The sequence below is a fragment of the Pogoniulus pusillus genome, chromosome 4, assembly GCF_015220805.1.
Source record: "Pogoniulus pusillus isolate bPogPus1 chromosome 4, bPogPus1.pri, whole genome shotgun sequence".
Classification (NCBI taxonomy): Eukaryota; Metazoa; Chordata; class Aves; order Piciformes; family Lybiidae; genus Pogoniulus; species Pogoniulus pusillus.
Genome location: NC_087267.1, coordinates 528191 through 533467, shown reverse-complemented (window position 1 = coordinate 533467; position 5277 = coordinate 528191). Strand labels below are relative to the sequence as shown.

General features: G+C 47.2%; 1 long non-coding RNA gene across 1 annotated transcript; it reads left to right on the top strand.

The window, feature by feature from the left end:
• The first annotated feature begins 1946 nt into the window (after positions 1 to 1946).
• On the top strand, positions 1947 to 4260 carry LOC135175049 (uncharacterized). Its single transcript, XR_010302188.1, has 2 exons — positions 1947 to 2303; positions 4087 to 4260. It is a non-coding gene; the product is annotated as an uncharacterized LOC135175049 (long non-coding RNA).
• The last annotated feature ends 1017 nt before the right edge of the window (positions 4261 to 5277 follow it).

The window sequence follows — 5277 nt, the reverse complement described above, 5'->3', positions numbered from 1 at the left end:
TCTAGGGTAGGGTGTCCCTGGGCATGGCAGGCGGGTTGGAAGTAGATGACGCTTGTGGTCCCTTCCAACCCTGACTGACTCTATGATTCTATGATTCTATTCCTAACAGAAAAACAACAGTGGGATTGCCAAGAAGTTCACTGTCCTTTTGAATCAGTTCAGTCTGATTCATGCCAGAGTGATGCATCTGTTCCTCTTCGATCCCAAGATAAGCAGCTCTGGAAATAGCCTTGAAAATCTCCCACAACATAAAGATAAAGTGAAGTATCAGAGCCTACACGTTGGTAAACAACAGCATGCATGACCAGGTCTGTGTAAGGCTTTATTTGTTCCACTGCTGCTGAGAAGCTGAGACATCAATAACAAGTGCTGAAGGACTACACTGTGATTTTTCATTACAACCACACCAAGAGCATTCTTTTGGTTTCAGGTCCTGCAACTTCACAGAATTGCACACAATCACAGAATCTCTCAGATTGGAAAAGCCTTTCAAGCTCATGGAGTCCAATCATTAGCTTCACACTGACAAGGCCTTGACTAACCCAAACCCCTCAGCACATCTCATCACTGTGAATTGCTGTGCTTGGAAAGGAGCACCAGCATCAGCCAGTCCAACCTTCATCCCAGCAGCCTCCATCACCAGACCATAGCCTCAAGCACCTCATCCACTCTCCTTTTAAACACCTAATTATTTCCCCATGCAGTAAAACCTTTCATTAATAACTGGGAATCTCTAGGGGAATTCAGTAACCTAAACACAGACATCTAAGTTGGTTTTGTGTCACGGAGCTCTGGCAAATACAGCTGGAAAACAGGAATCAAGATGATGCTGCCACACTTCATCAGGACAGAGAATAACACTAAGCACCCACTTCAGAAAGCTGAGCCCTGTAGTGAAATTCAGACCCTTATGAAGGTACTCAAAATTGTGTGGTTATGGGAAGGCATCTATTAGGAGGCACTTGAGTGTCTGAAATCCTGGTAGTGACAGTGGAAATCTAATAAATGCAGGCAGTGGAGCAGAGGGAGTGATCTTATCCACCATATGTTAGGAAGCTCAGATGTGTAGCTTTTCAAATCTGTTGCTGGCATTGACTGCTAGTTTCAGTTAGCTGCCCACAACATAATCATAATCACAGAAGCACAAAATCAAGCAGGTTGGAAGAGACCTCCAAGATCATCCTCTCCAACCTATCACCAAGCCCCAGACGATCAACTAGACTGTGGCACTAAGTGCCTCACCCAGGCTTGAACAACTCCAGGGATGGCGACATACAGAAATGTGAGACAGCACAGATTTCTCACAGGCTTCATGTCCTACATACCAGCTCCATGCAGATCTGCCTCAAATACTTTAGAGCATCTAAAATGATGCTGGTAACTTATGTAGGGATACAATGCACAGACATTCCTAAGTTAAGATATCTAATAGAGAACTGATGAGCATCTTTGGAAGAAGGTGTGTCCTGGACACAGGACTCAAGGTCCTTGCTGCCCTTCTCTGGACACCTTCCAGCACCTCAACATCTCTCTTAAATTAAGGAGCCCAGAACTGGACACAGCACTCAAGGTGTGGCCTGAGCAGTGCTGAGCACAGGGACAGAAGAACCTCCCTTGTCCTGCTGCCCACACTGCTCCTGAGTCAGCCCAGGATGCCACTGTCTCTTGTGGCCACCTGGGCACACTGCTGGCTCATGTTCAGCTCCTCTCTACCAGCACTCCCAGGGCCTTCTCTGCCTGGCTGCTCTCAGCCACTCTGTCCCCAGCCTGTAGTGCTGCTTGGAGTTGTTGTGGCCAAAGTGTAGAACCCTGCACTTGGCCTTGTTAAATCTCATCCCCTTGGCCTCTGCCCACCCATCCAGCCTGGCCAGGTCCCTCTGCAGGGCTCTCCTACCCTCCAACAGATCAGCACCTGCTCCTAGCTTGGTGTCCTCTGCAAACTTACTGATGATGGACTCAATCTCCTGGTTCAGATCATCAATGAAGATATTGACCAGGACTGGGCCCAGCACTGATCCCTGGGGGACACGGGACACCACTGGTCACTGCTGCCAACTCTTAGGTGCTTATGTTTATGCAGGAAGACTCAGGCTGTCCTCTGCTGCCAAGCAGCTCAGAGAAGTCTCTGGGAGTTTTCAGACTCCTCACCTGTCAGCACAAACTGTAACACAGACTATTATTTACACATTCACATTCCTCACTCTCATCCAATTAGAGAAGATCAAAGAAAGCATGGAAAAGCAGAGTACTGCTACTGGACATGACTGGAAACCTGCTGGAAATCAGCTGAAGCACTCAGCAAGGTAAGACTCAGCTGACAGATGTTCACGTTTTCCCAGAAAGGCTTAGTGAGTTATTTGAGCTAAATGTCCTGTTCTCAAATGAAAACAGTAATAAACAAATGGTGGGGGGGGTTTAAGGTCAGGCTGAACGGGGTTCTGAGCAGTCTGATGTAGTGTGAGGTGTCCCTGCCCATGGCAGGGGTCTGGAGATATGTGATCCTTGGTCTACCTTCCAGCCCTTACAACTCGATGATTCTATGGTTTAAAAAAAACAACTAGGTGGCCAGATTCCTGGTGGGGAAGGAAAAGAGGACTTGTCAGGCAGCACATCCAAGAAGAAAACAACATCTCCAAGAAAACCAAGACAGAAGTTAGCATTTTTTGCTAATGGATTTTGGAAAGGCACTGATTTCGTAATTCTCATCCATTTAGATGAAAATCTATCTCCAGAGTGGCATCTTGTAAGGAACTGTACTGAGGTCATATTTGAATACATGTGTTGTTAAGGATGATTCCTGGTTTGCTGTGTAGTAATAGTGACTGCATGAAGCCAAGACAGAGCATATTCTCCCTGCTGCCTCGAGATTTACTTCACTCCTTGCTTCTAACAATAACTAATCAATACATTAGAAAAGGGACTGGGAACATGCACACTGAGATGAAACTAGAGAAAACATCTCTCATACAGGCTTGGAACCACCCTCAGTATAAGAACTGTGGAGTTGACTGGCAGCTGTTACACTCTGAGACAGACAAGGTAGAGTCAAAGAATCATAGAATCAGTCAGGGCTGGAAGGGACCACAAGGAGCAGCCAGTTCCAACCCCCTGCCATGCCCAGGGACACCCTACCCTAGAGCAGGCTGAGCCTCATCCAACCTGGCCTTAAACACCTCCAGCCATGGGGCCTCAACCACCTCCCTGGGCAACCCATTCCAGCCTCTCACCACTCTCATGCTGAAGAACATCCTACTGATGTCCAGGACATGAGCATACCTCATTATTGTCCTGGCTTGACCTAGAACAGAACAAATTCTGTTCAGTGCTTTTTCTTTTCAGCCAAGTCTCTTCAAAGTGACTGCACTGTCTGAAGCTTAGTCTATATTTTGCAGACATCATCTGCTTCTGGCAGTAATAACATTTGATGTTTGTAGTTACTACCAAGAAATGAAATGCCAAAAGGCTCTTGTTTAAATTTCCCCTATGGAAACTAAGGTCACTGCTAAATCTCATGTACCATGTTGGTGTGTAATAAGGTAAAAGGTCAAAAGGTCACACCTGCAGGGACACGCAGATAGGGCAGGTGATCATGGACTGACCAATGAGGTATTCCATTCTTTATACATCATATTCAGTATAAAGCTGAGGGTCCACAAGGGTTAAGGCCTCTTCTTAAGGGTTAAGGCTGAGGGAGATGGGGTTGTTTAGCCTGCAGAAGAGGAGGCTCAGAGGTGACCTCAGTGCTGCCTACAACTACCTGAAGAGAGGCTGTAGCCAGGTGAGGTTGGGCTCTGCTCCCAGGTACCCAGGGACAGAAGAAGGGCACACAGTCTCAAGTTGTGCCAGGGGAGGTCTGGGCTGGATGTGAGGAGGAAGTTGTTGGCAGAGAGAGTGATTGGCATTGGAATGGGCTGCCCAGGGAGGTGGTGGAGTTGCTGTTCCTGGAGGTGTTCAAGAGAAGCTTGGCTGGGGCACTTAGTGCCATGGTCTGGTTGATTGGCCAGGGCTGGGTGCTAGGTTGGGCTGGCTGAGCTTGGAGCTCTCTGGCAACCTGGCTGATTCTATTCTGTTCTATTTTAATTTAAGCACTATATCTACAGTGCTGTCTGCAGTGCTGCTTCGAAGAACCACTGGTGTGGTAGGGGCACTTTAAAGACAAAGCAATGTGCTGATCCAGTTTGGGCCACAGATGGTGAAAGCTTTTCCAGCACATGCAGTGAAGATGTGAAGAAGCAGCAACAAGCTGCCACATGTGTGTGAGGAGGAAAGCTTAGAAGTATAGACTGTATGAATCTAAAATGCCTTGCAGCATATTTCAGTTGTTGCTTAGCAGAATTCTCAAAGGGAAGACCCAGCACAAAAATACTTTCTGCATCTGGAAAACCAGAAAAACAAATACAAAAGTGCTATGAATAATTTGAAGGGAAAAGCTGTCTTCAGTTACCTATTTCCTCAAAATGAACTCTTTTTGCCCTATTTCTCCTTACTACGTGCATTAAAGGTTGCAACATTTTCACCTGTTTATTTCAATTAAAACTACACAGGTTCCTACATTAGTTCCTACCTGTTTTCTTTCTTAAATAACACCACCAGTTTCACAGCACATCAAGTGTGCTTAAGTCTTCAATGCTGCCAGCACTTTCTGCTCAGTGCTGGAGATGTAGGTCAGTGAAGTCCCACAAGTGACTCATGACATGCCTTGCGAGAGTCTGAATCCCCTCTCTCTCTCTCTGGTTCATCAAAGACTGCACCATCTCTCCCCAGTCAACAAAGATGAAGATCGCCTTCGTTAACCTCCTGGGCTCAGACTAAGATGCTTGGCTGAAAGCTCAGGGATGCAAATCAACAGACAATGCCTTGGTGGAAATTCCTGGACCTCACCTTGGCTTGAATGCCCAGGACCTGTACATCTCATGTCAGCTACCCCAATGACAAAAGGCTTATGTGTATTCAGGGTATGGACAGGTAAAAAGTGCAGGGAGGGAGTGGAGGTCCTCTCCCCTCCATGCTCTGCTGCCGGACCCTTGCAAATGGATGCATACACAGGCAGATTTCCTGGGGAGCTGCACCTGGACACCCATCTAATAAACTGTATAAACACACCTGAGCAGTGCCTGCCAAAGGCTGCACCTCCAGCAGAGCTGCAGCACCAGAAGAACCCCTGACGAACTCCACACCTCATCCCTGGGCCACGCACCCTTCTCTCCCTCTCCCTTCCATCTGCGACTGATGGGAATATCATCCCGGCTCTTTCCCTTCCCTGCTTCTCCTCTACTC